At 41.9% G+C, this 18,588-nt stretch overlaps 1 long non-coding RNA gene and 1 other non-coding gene across 2 annotated transcripts; both read right to left on the bottom strand.

The window, feature by feature from the left end:
- Positions 1-2,136: 2,136 nt before the first annotated feature.
- On the bottom strand, positions 2,137-2,199 carry LOC115029605 (U7 small nuclear RNA). Its single transcript, XR_003835174.1, has one exon. It is a non-coding gene; the product is annotated as a U7 small nuclear RNA (small nuclear RNA).
- Positions 2,200-7,164: 4,965 nt separating this feature from the next.
- LOC147000592 (uncharacterized) lies at positions 7,165-9,384 on the bottom strand. Its single transcript, XR_015045706.1, has 3 exons — positions 9,029-9,384; positions 8,167-8,320; positions 7,165-7,825 (listed from the first exon to the last, which is right to left on the bottom strand). It is a non-coding gene; the product is annotated as an uncharacterized LOC147000592 (long non-coding RNA).
- Between the last annotated feature and the right edge of the window lie 9,204 nt (positions 9,385-18,588).

The following is an 18,588-nucleotide window of genomic DNA, read 5'->3' as shown; positions in this document are numbered from 1 at the left end:
ATGAATTCACCTAAGTTTGACTGGGGTTTTCAGATGCTGGTAAAACAGTGACAGAAAAACAAGAAGAACCTTCCAGTTGGGATGTGGCTGGAAACTAAAGATTTCAGTTATATTCTAATCAATTTGCAGAAGGCATGTAATAACCCAAAGGTGAAAAGCATGCTGGGTAAGTGTGACAGGAAGCTGGACCTTTGTTGGGGGGCAGCTGCAAAATTTCCCCTTGGATCGTCAAGATGAGGAGGGCCTTTCGAGAGTGGAACAAGTCAGAAACATTAGTGAAATCTGCTGTGGCCTCCAGAAGAGTCAGGCCCAAGACTTGCATTTGCTACAATTAATCTGAAACAATTCCTGTAATCCCAGTGCCTGGAAGACTGAAGCAAAAAGACTGCCAGGAGTTTTAAGGCTATCCCCTAAGGTGCAGTTTGAGACCCTGTCTCTGAAACAAAACCAAAACTCTGAAGTAGTGAGTATAGTATTCTGCCATAACAAAATACCATCGCGTGGGCACCTTACCTAACACCTGCAAGGCTTTCTAGCACTCCCCAAGCTGAGATCTTAGCATGCTTCATTTCTCCAAAGCTACCCCTTTGGTTTACAGGTCCAGAGAGGTTGCTTATCAGTATTTGTTTTCTCATCTTCTGGTACATTCATGTTAGTGTACAACAAACTTAATGGTCTCACTGTTGCCTGATTACTTCCTTAAACACCCTGCTTCCCCACTCTGGGATGCTGAGGGCTAGGACTTCAACATGTGAATCTTAGTGAGGAGGGTTTGGCCCACTGGCAATATAGTGCCATTTTTCCTAGTGACTTGAGGTACAACTTTAGAAAGGCTTTGGCTTCCTAAGTTCTTTAGTGCAAACAAGCCAGGAGAAATTTTAGTCTCACCGTGAACTTAGATTATTGAGGGCTGGTGTCTTAGTTAGGGTTTTACTGCTGTGAACAGACACCATGACCAAGGCAAGTCTTACAAGTTCGAAGCCAGCCTGGTCTACAAAGTGAGTTCCAGGACAGCCAGGGCTATACAGAGAAATCCTGTCTTGAAAAAAAAAAAATTTAATTGGGGCTGGCTTACAGGTTCAGAGTTTCAGTCCATTACCATCAAGGTGGGAGCATGGCAGTATCCAGGCAGGCACGGCACAGACAGAGCTGAGAGTTCTACATCTTCATCCAAATGCTACTGGTGGAAGACTGACTTCCTGGCAACTAGGGTGAGAGTCTTAAGCCCACACCCACAGTGACACCTATTCCAACAAGGCCACCACACCTCCAAATGGTGCCACTCCCTGGTCCAAGAATATATATACCATCACAGCTAGTGATACAATTTAGTGGTAAATAGTCTAGCATGTTCTAGCCTCTGACTTTGACTCCCAGCATCACATATCAAAAAAAAAAAAAAAAAAAAAAAGCCTGGTCTACAAAGTGAGTTCCAGGACAGCCAAGACTATACAGAAAAACCCTGTCTCGAAAAACCAAAAAAAAAAAAAAAAAAAAAATCTCTTTTTGTTGTAGCTAAAGACAAATTTGATTCACTTGACCATTTCTAACTGAGTGAGTGGTATGTATCTATAGTGTATAGTATATTGAAAGCATATTTAAAATACAGTGCTACCATTTGAGTATTTCTAGGACTTTCTGTTGTGAAATGGAAAACTACCTATTAACTTCTGCTGGCCGGGCGTGGTGGCCCACGCCTTTAATCCCAGCACTTGGGAGGCAGAGGCAGGCGGATTTCTGAGTTCGAGGCCAGCCTGGTCTACAAAGTGAGTTCCAGGACAGCCAGGGCTATACAGAGAAACCCTGTCTCGAAAAACAAACAAACAAAAAAAAAAATAATGGACTAAACCTCTGAAACTGTAAGCCAGCCCTAATTATATATTTCCTTTATAAGAGTCATTGTGGTCATGGTGACTCTTCACAGCAATAGAGCATTGACAAAGACAAATGGGATCCTGTACCTTAGGATACCGATGTATAGGAGGACCCTACTTAGGCTGAGAACTTTGAATCCCCAGATTCTCAAGTGTTTATATCAATGGAGGAAGTACCCCTCCACCCATTTCCAACACCTGAAATCTTGCCTTTTCTCCCTTTGACTGAGGAAATTACTCCTTCATTGTCTGCTAAACCAGTAGTGGCTTTCCAACCAAAGTCAGACCACCTGCTAGAAAAATTCTAAAAGGTCTCTAGATAGTTCATGGGTTTTCCGACCAAATGCAGAAAATCTGCTAGAAAAATTCTTGGGTTTTCTGTCTGTATTCTAACCTAAATTAACTCTGTCCCAGGCTGACCTTGAACTCAGAAATCTACCTGCCTTTGTAAGAACAAACAATAAGCTTAGCTGGGTGGAATCTTGCCCTAAGATCACTACTCCCTTATCTCCTGGTGCCTCTCTATTACTTAAACTATGAACCTTGTTTTGTTTAAAAAAAAAAAAAAAGTTAATATTTCTTTGTCAACTCACTAGTGCAGCTGCCTCTATTTTTTCAGGTTCTTGAAGCCCCTCATACAATTCATAATGCATCTTTATATTTTGCATAGTTGAGAAATTATATATTCTGAACCCATGTTTTCAGAGTTCTTTCCCACAGCCTAAAGGGCTGTCTTGAATGTCACAGCATTACCATTTTTCTGAGGAACATCATCTCCCCTCCCAGATTCATGCTGTTTCTAATTATCATTGAGTCATTAACCTTGGCAGTCATTAACATTTCCCAAACGAGGAACATAAAGTGAAATAAATACATTATTATGCAAACAAGCCTTATGCCTACAGCAACTGTTAACTCTTGTGGAGGCCCATACCCTGCTGGCCCTGCTTCAGGGGTGGAAACTGTGTCATGCTGTCCTTCCGCAGCCATGTAAGACTCAGCACTGGATCAGGCTGAGTATGTTCATATGGACCCACTAGGTAGAAATTCTAGATTTAATATGGAAGCTCACACAGTTTAAAAAAAAAAAAAAAGCCGGGGCAGGGAAGAGATTGACAAAAGTTTGTTTGAAGGGTTGGCTGAAACATTTGTCAAAAAAGGGCATGCTAAAAAGGCCTTGGTGATGCTTGATATCCTAGCTAACACTAAGGTATTGATGAAAGGATTTTAAGGTTAAGGGAAACTGCAATGCTAGCATGGGTATGCTGTGTAAAACTAATCCTCCACAAAGGCAAAGCCCAGAAGACGTGCCCTTCACTAATCCTATAAAACACAAAATGGTGAGAGAGGTAACAGCACATCTGAAGGGCTTTATTGTCATCTTTGGTCCAGTAGGGTCAGGCATGCTGCTTCTCAGTTGGATGAATTCAATGTGATAGGTTTAGTTGGGCCCTGAAGTTGCAGGGTCAAGTGGCATCAGTGAGTGTCCAAAGTCAAGGTGATTGTTTTCTTAATAGACAGCATAGGGAAAACAGTCCATAATGTCCTGACCCATAATGGGCAGCACAGGTACAATTAATTTTATGGTAGCATGACTTCCGTAAAACTTCCGTTACTGGCTAATCAATCATGTTTTTACCAGCATTTCTGTTTGAAAAAATTCTCAAATGAAAAAAATACTATATTGGATCTTGACAAACAAGAACCAGTTTCCAGACTTGAACCTGTTTGCACACCCAGAGCCCTTTTAATGAAGGACCCTGTTTTACTTAGTCTTTATCCAGTACTTCCCCAAGTAGACCTACAGCCTGTAACCTTTCACAAGGGTATCTGCACACTGGGAGAAGGAAGCAATCAGGCATTCTGGAGTCTACTAGATACTGGTTCAGAACTTACACTGATTATATGAGACCTGAAGAAGCATTTACCAGGCCCTCTAGTTAAAGTAGGAATCTGTTGAGGTCAAGTGATTAATGGAATTTTGGCTGATATCTAACTCACAGTAGATCCAGTGGGTCAACAAATTCAATCTGTAGTTACTTTACCAGTTGAAGAATGTATAATTGGGATAAATATAGCTAGAATGTGGCAGAAGCTATGAGGTACCTGCCTCTAGTTCCCAGCGCTTAGGAGACAGAGGCAGGTCTCTGAGTTACAAATCAACCTGGTCTAGAGAATGAGTTCTAGGATAGTTCCAGGATATACAGAGAAACCTAACTAACTAAATAAACTGGCAGAATTCCCACATTGGTTTTCCATCCTATATGGAGTAATATTATGGTTGGAAAGGCCAAATGGAAACCACTGGAATTGTCTCTTCCAGGGAAACTAGTGAATCAAAGGCACTGCAGAAGTTAGTGCCACCATCAAGGACTTGAGAAATGTAGGGGTGGTGGTTCCCACCACATCTCCCTTTAACTCTCCTGTCTGACCAGTGCAGCAGACAGATGAATCATAGAGAATAACACTTGACTGTTGAAAACTCAATCAAGTAGTATCTTTACTTAAACAGGCTAACACATCTCTTGGTACGTGGTATGCAGCTGTAGATCTAGCAAATGCCTTTTTCTCAGTATCTATCCATAAGAATCACCAGAAGCAATTTGCTTTCAGTTGGAAAGGCCAGCAGTATACCTACAATTTTACCTCAAGGATATATTAACTCTCAATCCTTGTGGCATAACTTAGTGTCTCTCCCAAAATAGTACATTGATTTACTCTATTGATGAAATTATGCTGACTAGACCAAGTGAGCAGGAGGTAGCAACCAGATAGGACTTGTTGGTAACATGCATGCACATCTGAGGATGGAAAATAAATCCAACCAAATTCAAGGGCCAGAGGGTAAAAATTTCAACTTGCCAGGCATGGTGGCGCACGCCTTTAATCCCAGCACTCGGGAGGCAGAGGCAGGCAGATTTCTGAGTTCGAGGCCAGCCTGGTCTACAGACTGAGTTCCAGGACAGCCAGGGCTACACAGAGAAACCCTGTCTCAGAAAAAAAAAAAAAAAAAAAAAAAAAAAAAATTTTTCAACTTAGTGAAATTCTTAGTTTAGTGGTATGGGGTAAGGAGAGATATTCCTTCTAAGGTGAAGGATAAGTTGTTACATCTAGCTCCTCCCACACCAAGACAGAAGCACAACACTTTGTGGGCCTATTTGGTTTCTGGAAATGGCAGGGTTTCTCTGTATAGCCCTGGCTGTCTTGGAACTCACTTTGTAGACCAGGCTGGCCTCGAACTCAGAAATCTGCCTGTCTCTGCCTCCTGGGTTCTGGGATTAAAGGCGTGCACCACCATGCCCGGCTGAAATGGCACATTCTTCACTTGGGTATATTACTTGTAAAGCTTCTTCTCCTCTACCAAAAGGAGCCATTTCTCTTCTTACTGGCAGAAGGGATAAGTGGCTATCTATCTATGGTGCCTATTAGCAACCAAAGTGCATGGTGGCCTCCAGAGTCCCTAAGTATCAAAAGTACATGTTATACTTTTCAAAACTCATGCTAGCATCCTAGATCTTCACACCTCCTCCCCTATGGTAAACTTCTCCAGCTCATAGGCTTCTCTTTCCCCAGCTGCTCATTATCCTTATAACCCTGCTATTCTGGCTATGCCACTCTCTTTATCTTCATCTCTTGCTCTCCCCCAACTTTCTTTCCTTCTCTGTGCGCTGCTCCTGGCTTCTCTCACAGCCAAGCCCAGTTTGCTGGCCATTTTTAGTCTACTATTTTCTCTCTCTGCTCCAGACTCTTCTAGATGCCTCTGGCTGTTTGTTCTCTGTCTGTCTCTGTCTTTGTCTGTCTCTGTCTGTCTCTCTGTCTCTGTCTCTCTCTCATATCTACAATAACCTATACCATGGAGTATAGTTTTCCTCAGTTTATACAATCACCTTCTAAATGTTTTTAAATGTTTTTGCTTGTTTTTAATTGACTACCCTCTAGATTATAGGGATGTAAGCCTAATTTACATACGATGAATTGTGAATAGGATCTCCTAATTTAGACAGTACTTTCTTCTTAATAGACAATCACCATGAGTGCTTCCAGAGGGTCGAGCAATAGTAGAGTTAGGTATGTCTAATCAAGGCTTATTTTAAAGTGTTTAGTTTCCACTCAAGCTTCACTTAACAATGTATATTAGTTAAGATTACCAAACTGGCCGGGCGGTGGTGGCGCACGCCTTTAATCCCAGCACTCGGGAGGCTGAGGCAGGCGGATTTTTGAGTTCGAGGCCAGCCTGGTCTACAAACTGAATTCCAGGACAGCCAGGGCTACACAGAGAAACTCTGTCTCAAAAAAAAAAAAAAACAAACAAACAAACAAAAAATACCAAACTGGTGCAGTTGGCCCACCGAGTGTTCAGTAACCACATGGAGGCCTACACTGATGTGGTCAGGGGAATTAAAATGGAAAGTATTTCCCCCTTGTCTTCCAAGATCAACTAAGTCCTGGAAAACTGTGGGACATCTCTCAAAATGTCCATAACTATGGAAAACCACCTTTTCTCTTGTTCTATGGAGACCCCCATTGAATAGACACTAACCAGTGTTCAGTCTGAAAAGAAGCAAGTTAACAAAGAGGAATAAAAGTCCTCCACACTCACATAGAAGGACTAAGTGGCAAAAGACAGATTAGAGGCTCCAGAGATCCCCTTCTATGTGACCCCTGGGGACCAGATCTTCAACTGGCCCTGACAGTAAAGATTATTAATTTTGGCACCTACATGTATGTTTCTTTAACAGTCCTTAAACATTACTTAACCATATAAGGCATTATTTGGACAACGGTTTCTCAGTAATGATTCTCTTCCTGGTAACAATATTTCTTTCTAGAAGAACACTTCTTACACCTGTAACAATGACACCCTGTGTCCTTGTTGTGCCAGGGAAAGGTTAGTGATCCCCCCCCCCCCAAATAAAAACAGGCAGAAAAAAAAAAAAAAAAGCCGGGCGTGGTGGCGCACGCCTTTAATCCCAGCACTCGGGAGGCAGAGGCAGGAGGATTTCTGAGTTCGAGGCCAGCCTGGTCTACAAAGTGAGTTCCAGGACTGCCAGTGCTATATAGAGAAACCCTGTCTCGAAAAACCAAAAAATAAAATAAAATACAATAAAATAAAATAAACAGGCAGGAGCCAATCTGATGCAACTCACAGCAGGGTCTTTATTCTATTTGAGCTAGCTCGACTCCCCACACTCAACGCACCACACACAGGACAGTTTTGGTGGTAGTGGAAGAGCCCAGAATGTCTGTGGGGCAAGGCTTTATAGTAAGCAGCAAGCAGGGAATACATGTACAAGCTTCTAATTAGAAATTTATTGTGGCCTTTAACATAACTGGCTGGTGCTGGGAGTCATATCATAAACTTAACTTTTGTTCCCCTCTGCATTTATTAGGGAAGTTGTGGACTTGTAACCTGGGGTGCAGGTTTGTTGGGAGAATAACCTGGAGACACTGGTCTTGTTGAGGGTATAACCTGGAAACGCTGGTCTTGTTGCGGATTAGCCTAGAGACTGGACCTAGGCTCAGGTTTTGTTGGGGGCCAACTTGTAAACTAATGCTAGGTACCAGCCTGTTTGTTTACCTAAATTTAAACTTAAGTCAGGTTCTCTAAAATAGTCTGAATTTAGAAGATTTCCCCCCCCCCCTTTCTCTTGTGACTAGAAGTCCCAATCATCGGACTTTTTAAAGTTTCATGAAAACAGTAATAGGGCTATGTCTTTGTGGTGTCCCTGGGCCATGGATAGAGACCCATCGGTGGGAGACAGGAAGGAGTCTTGAAGCTGAATTCTCCTCCTGCTGGCCAGGGTCTTCTTCAACTGCAAACGGATGTGTGGTGGATCCACACTACAAGTCTATAGCACAAGGACCCTTTCAGCGAGGCTCTAGTGACCCCTGGCAGTGTCTCTTGTCAACCCAATCTCCAGGCTAAAGTTGGTAGAGCTCTGGAGGTGGACCTGTTTTATGGAAGCACAAAGTTTAAGCCAAACACATTTATATACCCATTGGACACCCTTGAAATTGTGTAACAATTAGCAGTCATCTGTTTTTGTAATAACTTCTATCAGTAGGTGAACCAAACATAACTTTAAAAGGGGTGAATCCCATCTGGTATTGGGAGTTCTGTACTCTATAAAGGATGAAGAGAAGAGTCACCCAGTCACCATCAGTCTCTAAGGTTAATTTAGTTACAGTCTCTTTTTAGGTTTTTTTTTTTCTTTTTACATATCTTGAATTCTGGGTAAGCACAATAAAGTTTCCAATCAATCTCCAGAATATTAGTTAATCTCTAACTTACCTGGGACATGAATGTAGGTCCATTGTCTGATCCTATAAACTTAGAAAAACCAAACCTTGGAAGAATTTCTTTTAGTAGTTTTTGTTGTTGTTGTTGTTATCATTTGCAGTCTCATGTTTAATTGGGAAAGTCTCAATCCATCCTAAAAAGGTATCTATAAACATCAATAAATATTTGTATCTAATTTTTTTTTATTTTACCCCCATGAAGTGTATTTCCTAATAGACTCTTGGCTTGGTGCTCTGGAATTGAGTACAGGGTTTTTTTTTTTTCATTGGTAACTGCATTACTCAACTGACAGGCCTTACAGTCTTTAACAGTTTCAGCTATTTTCAAATTGGCATCTCTAATTTTGATATGGACCTGGCAGACTAAGTCCTGCATTCACAGAGATCCCATGTGTGAAGAACAATGGATCTTTTTTAGTGTGTGCAGTCCCATTTTCTCTGATACAATTATTTGCAGTCAGTTAGCTGTCCTCCATCATCTCTTATGACATTGAGACATGGGCAGGTTTTTGGCGCAGATCACATCTTCTGTCTGATCAGAGAGTGTGGGGTCTCTTGGGTCTAGTGCAATCAAGGACATTAGGGGCCCAATATCTAGAGGCCACCCACTGGGCTGTCATGTTGTCCTCTGGTATGGAGTTTAATCTTTTCTTCAGCCATCAGAAGGCTACTCTCTTTATAATAGCCCCACGGATATGATTGGTAGCAAAGGCACATTGGCTATCCGTGTCTCTTGTCTTTTCTCAGCTCTAACACCTTGATCAGAGCTGCCAGTTCAGCTTTCTAGGCTGGCATTCCTCCCAGGCTCTGCCCATATGATCTTGGAGTCTGAGACCACTGCTGCCCCAGCATACCTCTGTCCATCCTGAATGAGGCTATTGTCATTGGTGAACCATGTTACCTCTGCATCCATCTGAACAATCATGCAGAGGCCCATCAACTGAGCTCAGAGTCAGGCAGCAGAGCAGCTAATCCTGGGGGCATTCAAGAAGAGAGGCTGGGGCTGAGTCATTCTGGCATCATTTTTTAACCAGGAGGTCATTGCTACACTGATGTGTAAACAGGCCAGCTTCTGCCAATTGGCCATTGGCTGATGCCAAGGTCTGGAGTCTGAGTATGCATCCTAGGGCCAAGCGATGTCAGCTGTAGTTGGCAGAGTAAGGCCTTCTTAGTGGAGCCTCAAATAGTCCAAAATTTTCAGGGCCTCTAAGAGGTCTTGTGTTTTGGTTTTATTTCTGTTGCCACTAGGAAATCATTTATAAACTGATGAAGAGACTTTATCCTCAGGTTTTAGCAAGACAGAATATTGAACTTTATTAATTATCAACAAAAAGGCTGGTAGGTCTCCCTCTTACTTTTAGGGTTACCCTGGCCTTGGAGAGGGGGCACTTTTGATCTTATGGCCCCTCTTACCTACTTCTCTGTTTTAGGCATCTCTTACAGTCTTCTGGTTTGGTCTTGGCTGCTAACGGATCTTTGCTAGGTCCCGAGTCTGTTCCTTTTGTCCTCTCATCTGCTTCTCCTCTGCAGTCTCTCTTCTATTAAATACTCTCTCTGCCACTATCATTAGATCTTTCAGACTTTTTTCTTTTTTCCTAACCTCTCAGTCTTCTGGAGCTTTTTCTTAAATATCTGGTGCTTCCTGATTAATAAAGCTAGAGTGATGGCTGCCTTTGCTTCTGGTGGTTTAGGGCCCACGGGGTGTACTGTCAAAATGTCCCCATGACCCTCTCTTAAAAAGTGTTATCCCTGTCTAATAGCATACACACTGGCCAAATTTGTGGGCTGTCTTGTGGCCACCTTGAGACCTGCCAGCAGAGCCTGACAGTAGACTAAGAGCCTCTTCTTACCTTCAACAGAGTTAAAATACCAGTCTGGGCTAAATAGTAGAAAGCAAGCATTTGGGGGAGGGGGTCCCCTGTGGGGCCAGGAACCAGCTTCCTGGCCTAGTCTGTGGTGAAGGGAACCTGTAGAATGTAGTAGACATAGCTTGTCTCATGTTAATATGTCCGTCAAAGTCATCTCATCAAAGTCACCTGTCAAAATAATTTTATCAAACTTATCTTGTCAAAGTCACCTCATCAAAGTCATGTAACGAGAAACACAAACACAACATACAAAAACACAAATAAAACCTTTCCTGTCTTTCAAGCAGAAAGAAAAAACAGCCAGAAAGTGTCACTCATGAAAAAGACCTCTCTATGCCACCCAAAACACAAGTCCAACCTTTTCTCTCTATCAGGCAGAAATGGGAAATAACCAGAAAGTGATGCACACCCACAAAAAATTAACCAGATTGGTGGGAGTCTCTCGGCTCCTCTGAGCCCACACCTATCCCAGACCAAGACTCAGGATGTCTCCTGGCCCCACCATAAGCCATGGCTCTCAGATACATCTATCCTAACTGCAACCTGCCACAGAAACAAATTCAAGGCCTTGTACCCAGAAAGATATGACACTGTTTAGAATCAATGAACAGAAAAAGATACAACCAGAAACAAAAATCAACCAAAACCAGGAAAAAAAAAATACAGCCAGTAGTAACAAAAACCAACCAGAAGGTGGCACTCAGAATCTGTGAACAGAGACAACCAGCAACAAAAACCAAAACCAGAAAAAAAATATAGCCTGTAGTAACAAGAACAAACCAGAAGGTGGTGCTCACAGAAGACTAATGTGGCCACTCAGACCTGGAAAAAAGGGATACAGCCCATAGTAACAAGAAACAACCAGAAGATGGTACTCGTGTGCGCACACACGCGCACACACACAGAGAACAACAACAACAACCCTCAGTACTGCACAAATATCTACTCAGACCTGGAAAAATCACCATGGCAACATAAGTCATTTATAATACAGAAGTTTTTGTCATACTCTGTAGATCTCACAGAAAATTTCTAACATTCAGACAAATTAGCCACCACCCAGATCACAATCTTTTGTGCCACTGAATAATAAAAAAATTTCTGGGGGTATCGCCAATCCAGATTTCAAGTTCTTCTACAGAAGTATAGTAATAAAAACAGCTTGGTATTGGCATAAAAACAGACATGTAGATCAATAGAATCAAATTGAATATCCAGACATAAGCCCACATATCTATGGACACCTGATTTTTTACAAAAAAGCTAAAAATACACACTGTGTATTTCAACAAATTGTGCTAGTCAAAATGGATGGCTGGATCCAGTTTGGAATTCGCTCTGTAGACCAAGACGACCTTGAACTCAGAGATCAGCCTGCCTCTGTCTCCCAAGTGTTGGGATTAAAGGCATATGCCACCACTACCCAGATGTTAACACCAACCTTGGAAGGCTGAGTCAGGAGCATTTTGAGTCAGGAGAAATTGCATAGAAGTAAATAGATCCATATTTATCACCCTGCACAAAACTGAACTTTTAATTGGGTCAAGGACCTCAACATAAGAGCAGATATACTAAACCTGATAGAGGAGAAGTGGGGAAATAATCTTGAACTTATTGACACAGGAAAAGACTTTCTAAACAGGCACTAAGATCAACAATTAATACATGGTGGTGTGCCAGGAAGTGTTTATGAATCCCAAAAGACCACCAAGGAGCCATCTCTGACATAATAGCATTAGAGTCTCTTTATTACAAGCTCAGGCTTGGGCTCTCTTCCAACCCAACCCTGACACAAGAGGGCAGGAAGGGAAGGTGGAGCCATCTTGAACCCTCAACAAGACAAGTTTTTATAGGAAAATAGGAGCAAGTGATGTTGGAGTTCGTCAGCAGACCCTTACTCAGAAGACCACAGAGACCACCGCCATCGCTGCAAAATGTATGAGGATTTTTATTGATCCAACATGTTGGGGACTCCCCTCCCAGCACACAGACCAGAGGAGAGACCCAGAACAAAGAAAGAACACACTTTTTATACCTTTGTAAGGGGCAGATATGAGCAACAGGGTTCTCATTGGTGTAGCAAGTAACCCTTTCAGGCATTGGTTGGTTTGTATAGTGACTAAGTAACCCTTTGGCCTAGTGACTCACTTTGCTTGCCCCCATGGTGGGTTATTATGATTTGGTCAGCAAAGTAATAGTACATTTTGAACTTATGGATCAGCTATTAACGTCAGGCGAATTCTCGCAACAAGGTCATGGTGGTTTATGGTCTTTGTGAGGATTCAGTGTGGGCGGGGGGCAGGAGAATTGCTAATCTTGTTGTGGTTATTTCTCAGAGAACAGCTATTGTTTTGGTAGTTGCAGGCTTAATCATTTTGATAAATGATTAAGTAAAACTGTGTTTTTACATTTGTTTAGTCAGCCAGCTTTCTTATATGGCTCTGCACTTGGCCTGCTAGTACAGTTTGGAAAGCCCTTTTCGAAGGGGGAAGGTACTGGGTGGTCTTCAATTCATTTTGGATATTACAGTGGGAGGGTGAGGGAGGTGGTGTCCAGTCTGTCAAGCATCTCATAGAATGACTGTAAGCCAACAGGTGGGTGCTCTGAAGCAAGACTGTATACAGTCACAAGCCATCTGAAAGTACATCTGAAACAGACTAATCTTTGATTAACTGTTCTAGGAAGTAGCTAGGGAGTAACTCTGGCCAAGGACAAGCTGTGGGGTCCTTCCTGGTACTTTGATGCAGCTTGGGTTCTGCTGTAGGTCAAGTTCTCAGGCTCTTTTTATTTTTATTTTTATTTTTATTTTCTTTAAGATTGAGGCCAATCCCAAGATGGAATAGGTTTGGCCTCTCAATGGGACCTTGTGAAACTGGGATGCTTCTGTATGGCAAAGGACACCATCACTTGAACAAAGTGGCAAGTTACAGAATTGGAGAAGGTCTTTACCAATTACTTGTCCTATAGAGGGTTAATAATACATAAAATACATAAAGATCTCAAAAAATAACCAGGCAGTGTTGACAGTGCCTTTAATCCCAGCACTCTGGAGGCAAAGACTCCTGATCTCTGAGTTCAAGGTCAGCCTGGTCTACAGAGCAAGTTGTAGGACAGCCAGGACTATACAGAGAAACCCTGTATTGAAAAACAAAACAAACAAAGAAAAGAACTAAAAAAAAAAAAAAAAAAAAAAAAAAAAATCAAAAAAAAATTGAACATCAAGGCTGGAGTGGATAAAAGCACTGGCTGTTCTTCCAGAGGACTGGGGTTCAATTCTTAGCACCCACATGGCAGCTCACAACTGTCTGTAAGTCCAAGATCTGACACCCTCACACAGACAGCAAGGCAAAAGAGCAATACACATGAAATTTAATATTAAAAAAAAAAAACCTGAACATCAAGAAAACAAATAACCCAATTTAAAAATGGGGCACAGTGCGCTGAAGAGACAGTTCAGTGGTTAAGAACACTGACTGCTCTTCCAGAGATTCTGAGCTCAATTCCCAGCAACCACATGGTGGCTCACAACCATCTGTAATGGGATCGGATGCCCTCTTCTGGTGTATCTGAAGATAGGGACAGTGTACTCACATACATACATTGAATGAATGAATGAATAAATAAATAAATAAATAAATAAATAAATAAATAAATAAATAAATAAATGGCTGAGAAACACTTTAAAACTGTTCAAAGCCGGGCGTGGGGGTATCTGAAGATAGGGACAGTGTACTCACATACATACATTAAATGAATGAATGAATGAATGAATGAATGGCTGAGAAACACTTTAAAACTGTTCAAAGCCGGGCGTGGGGGTATCTGAAGATAGGGACAGTGTACTCACATACAGACATTAAATGAATGAATGAATGAATAAATAAATAATAAATAAATAAATGGCTGAGAAACACCTTAAAACTGTTCAAAGCTGGGCGTGGGGGCACACACCTTTAATCCCAGCACTCGGGAGGCAGAGGCAGGCAGATTTCTGAGTTTGAGGCCAGCCAGGTCTACAGAGTGAGTTCCAGGACAGCCAGGGCTATACAGGGAAAGCCCTGTCTGGAAAAATAAAAAAACAAAACAAAACAAAAACAAACAAACAAAAAAAAACTGTTCAAGATCCCTAGCCATCAAGAAATACAAATTAAATTTGTTTTGAGATTTTATCATATCGGAAACAGGGACACTTATTCACTGCTGGTGGGAGTGTAAGTTGAGTGTGGCAGTTCCTCAGAAGGAATAAATCTGCCTCTATAGCCCTAGGGCTTTGACTTCTCTTACAGAGCTTCCAGGTGTTTGCTCCTTCATAGGACTCTGATGAAGGAAATAGCTGACCACACAGTTACCTTTTTCCTTCCACAGTGCTCTGGTGCATGGTCCAGACAACTGTACTATTACATTTCATCTTACTAAGCAGAACTCACATTAATCATGTTAAAAGATTTTCCTCATTAACTTTGTCTCAGTGTTCCCCACAAAGCTGTAGTAGAGGATGACTGATTCTGAATTTATGCTGGCCAAAGAAAATATCAAATGCTACCCCCACCAAGCCAATGACCTTACATCTGATAATGGACAACAGTGAAAACATCAGTGTCAATAACACTTATGACAAAGCCTAGTGTTTTAAAAAATGGTTCATTGCCTATTCTCTTCCTCTGATAAGGACAAAACTACTTTCTTAACTCTCCTCTCAGTAAGAACTGTCAGCCTCATGAGCAGCGGTGTGGAAAGCTTTTCCCCTATGCTGGCTCTTTTATTTCCCTGCTTCTCTATCAAGTCCAGTTTGAATTGCCTTAAACTTCTGGCACAAGGAAAGAGTATAATTTTCCATTTTACCTTCTTTATCAGCTGTCACAATGGGGGAATTCTTTGCCTCCTATATCTCATCAGCATACAGGACCATGATGCACCTTAATTAAACAAGTTAGAACTAAGACATCATTGAAACAACCCTGTAAACTCATCTCTGGGCACACCATGCATGCACAATTCCTGTGCAGCCTCCTTGTTCCAGGCCATCTTCATCAGACAGTTCAGCATCTCCACTGCCTGCTGTTACAGCAGATAGCAGGCCTCCACCAGCTCGACTGCGGACGCCTGGCCGTTCCAGCCATAGGAAAAGATCCCTTTCACCTGAGAAGAACACTCTAGCTTTAGAATACATGTGGATGCAATTTAGAAATATTTGGATGGGCATGTTGTTCCTAATGATATAAATCTTCAAGCTTTAAAACAAACTTATCTGAATCTCTTAAATAAAATAACTTCAAAACTTAGGCTCAATGACTTTCCAGAATTAGTTGGTTAACTATGGAGTATCTCAGTACTCTTTTTTTTTTTTTTTTTTTTTTTTTTTTTTTTTTTTTTTGGTTTTTGAGACAGGGTTCCTCTGTGTAGCCCTGGCTGTCCTGGAACTCACTCTATAGATCAGGCTGGCCTCGAACTCAGAAATCTGCCTGCCTCTGCCTCCCGAGTGCTGGGATTAAAGGCATGAGCCACCATACTCAGCTACACTTTAATTAAAGTTTGTTTCTCTCAATTTTATGCGAGTATCTACAAAGTAGCATTATAAAAAAGCAAGAAGAGACGGGCATAGCAGCACATATGTTTAATACCAATACTTGTGAGGTAGAATCAGATGGATCTCTGTGGGTTCAATCCAAGCCTGACCTACATAATGAGTTCCAAGCCAGCCAGGGCTATGTATAGTAACCCTGTCTCAAAAAAAAAAAAAAGGCAAGAAACTTTAACCAAATTCATGGTTTTATCTAAATTTCCTCAAGGATTTAGCTCTTATTTCCGTAATAACTTGGATCCAGGTTCCACATCTATACTTCCTTCCACAGGCTTTCTCTGAATTCCAGCAGAATAAAGTTGTACCATAAACTGGTACTAAGATACCAGAACTTTTGACTTCAGAGTCCATCTTAGAGAACTTGAACTAAGGTTGAACTCAAGTTAACTAACAGGCCTGTACCTAGCACCAGTTTCCAGGTTATCCTACAACAGATCTGTAAACCTGTGCCTCCAGGTCGCAAGCCTGCCCCTGACTCTTCACTTCCTAACAATCACCGAGCAGGAGAAAGACGGAAATTAAGTTATGGTGTGGCTCCCAGCACCAGACAATGATGGTAAAGGCTATAATGGCCCTGATGGGGATTGGTCCTAATGCGTTGTCTTAATTCAACTCCCCAAAACCACTCTTCCAGACACTGAGAGTTCCTGACCCCAGCTGGCTTTGATTGGTAATAAAGAATTGTTGTACAGCAATGGCTGAGCAAGGAAATAGCGGTGGGACTTTTAGATTGCACAGGCAGGGGACTGAAGGGTAGAAGGACAGAGAGAATCCCCATGATGGAGGAACTGATGAGAATTAAAAGCCCACCAACATATAAGAAGCCTCAGAAGCGCTGGACGTGGTGGTGCATGCCTTTAATCCCAGCACTTGGGAGGCAGAGGCAGGCAGATTTCTGAGTTAGAGGCCAGCCTGGTCTACAGAGTGAGTTCCAGGACAGCCAGGGCCACACAGAGAAACCCTATCTCAAAAAAAAAAAAAAAAAAAATCCTCAGAAGCAATCCCAGAGGCCACTCCCCAACCTGGGTCTAGGGAACTAAAGATAAAAAATAGATTTAGTGGGCTGGAGAGATGGCTCAGTGGTTAAGAGCACTGACTGCTCTTCCAGAGGTGCTGAGTTCAATTCCCAGCAAACACATGGTGGCTCACAACTATCTGTAATGGAATCTGATGCCCTCTTCTGTTTTGTTTTGTTTTGTTTTGTTGTTTTTCCGAGACAGGGTTTCTCTGTGTGTTTTCATTCACAAATCCAGAGAACTCTGGCAGGTGCCTAGAAATACGACCCTGCAGGAGCATAGAGCGAATTAATTATTCAACCACTACAAATGGCATGCAACATGGTAGACAAGAACTCACTTTTAAAAATTAATCGGAGATTCCCGAATGGAATACACACATGCCATGATGTAAGATTAGGAGGCAGAGAAAACTAGTTTCTCAGCAAGGGGAGGTGAGTCAAGTGATTCCTGTGCAAGAAACCTGAGAAAGTAAAACAAAGGAACACAGAATTTTCGCTGGGCCCTTCTAGCTGCCTTAGAGACTTTAGGCTCAGAGGTACTGGGAGCCCCTATTATGCAGAGACAGGATGCACAAGGCAGAGAGAAATGGTAGACGCTGCCTGCTTCCTACAAGCAAATAATCAAAGAATAGAGATAAATAAATTTTAATTTAATTGTTTCTTAGGATAGAAGGGAGTATAATGGTAATTTTTAAAAATGTTCTTAAGTATACATGGAATAAAAAAATCAAGGCCTTTGATCTCAAATGTAGGAAATAAAGGCAAGGAGGAAGACTAGGAGTGAGAAAAATGAATTAGAAGAAAAATTAAAATGTCTATGCCAGGACAGCTCTTGGGATCTTCAAACATGGTCTACATGGGATTTCTGGGATTGGTCAGCCTGGTGTGACAAAAATAGAGCCTGGAACTAGGTTCAGGTAGTAAGTAGGAGGGAATTTAGTTAAAGTTACAGACATAGATGAACAAATAATTGAGGCCTTTGATCCTAAATTGTAGGTCAAAAAGCAGTAGATAGGAAGCCTAACGTATCTTAGACAGTAGAAACTTAGGCCTTGATCTCAGTATGAAAAATTAATCGTGTAAGAGCAACACAGGAGATAGTGGAGTGCTACACCCACTCCAGTGAAGCCTGCTTGACAAGCCAAGGGGCCTGGAAGCACTCATGAGACAAAGAGTTTCAAGGAAACTATGCCTCCTGGAACTTTGGCATGCTCATAACCCGTATACTCAAACCCTATCCCCGATTTAGTAAGGTGTATGGATCCACGTGCTCTCTTCAGTATTGTTTTATTATAAGTGCCTTTAAAGGTTGAATTTTAACATAGGTGAGCCTCCACCAGTGTTCCAACGTCCTAGAAAATCCTTGACTCCGATGAGCTTGGAATTCAGTAGGAATTCAGTAAGAAGGTTACCTATTCAGTAACACTCAAATTTACTTCTAGCAAAGATGGTAAAAACTAATTAGGCATTACAAAGAATGGAGCTGGAATAGCTCAGGGCTAGTCTGCAGAGTGATTACTTAGGACAGTAGCCAGTCTTACCCAAACAAGGGAATACACAATGGCCTAGCGAATAGGTGGGTTTACCATGAAAGAGTTAGGGAATCCCCCTGAGACAGGTTTCTTCACTAGGCCCAAAGAAACAGCATAATCAGGCATTTACTAAGAAACCCTGGTGGTGGGTTTAACAATAGACTAGCATTACACCTGGTTCCCTTAGTGGTTAACATGGACTGGTCCCCGCGTCATCTTTTGATGTATACATTCTTTTTGCTTTGTGTCACTATAACTCATGGCGGATGTGTCTCGCCTGGTTTCTTGTTATTCTGTATAAAAAGTCTGATGCTCGATTTGAAAAATTACACTCAGATTCTACACACTCTCTCGTGTCACTTCTATTTGTCACTCGCCGACTCTATGCCCATCTGTCCGAGACTCTGATTTGCAC

Source organism: Mus caroli, unplaced genomic scaffold (genome assembly GCF_978045245.1).
Source record: "Mus caroli unplaced genomic scaffold, Mus_caroli_1 scaffold_17, whole genome shotgun sequence".
In the NCBI taxonomy this organism is placed as follows: Eukaryota; Metazoa; Chordata; class Mammalia; order Rodentia; family Muridae; genus Mus; species Mus caroli.
The sequence above is the reverse complement of the archived record's forward strand: the minus strand, read 5'-3'. Positions and strand labels throughout refer to the sequence as shown.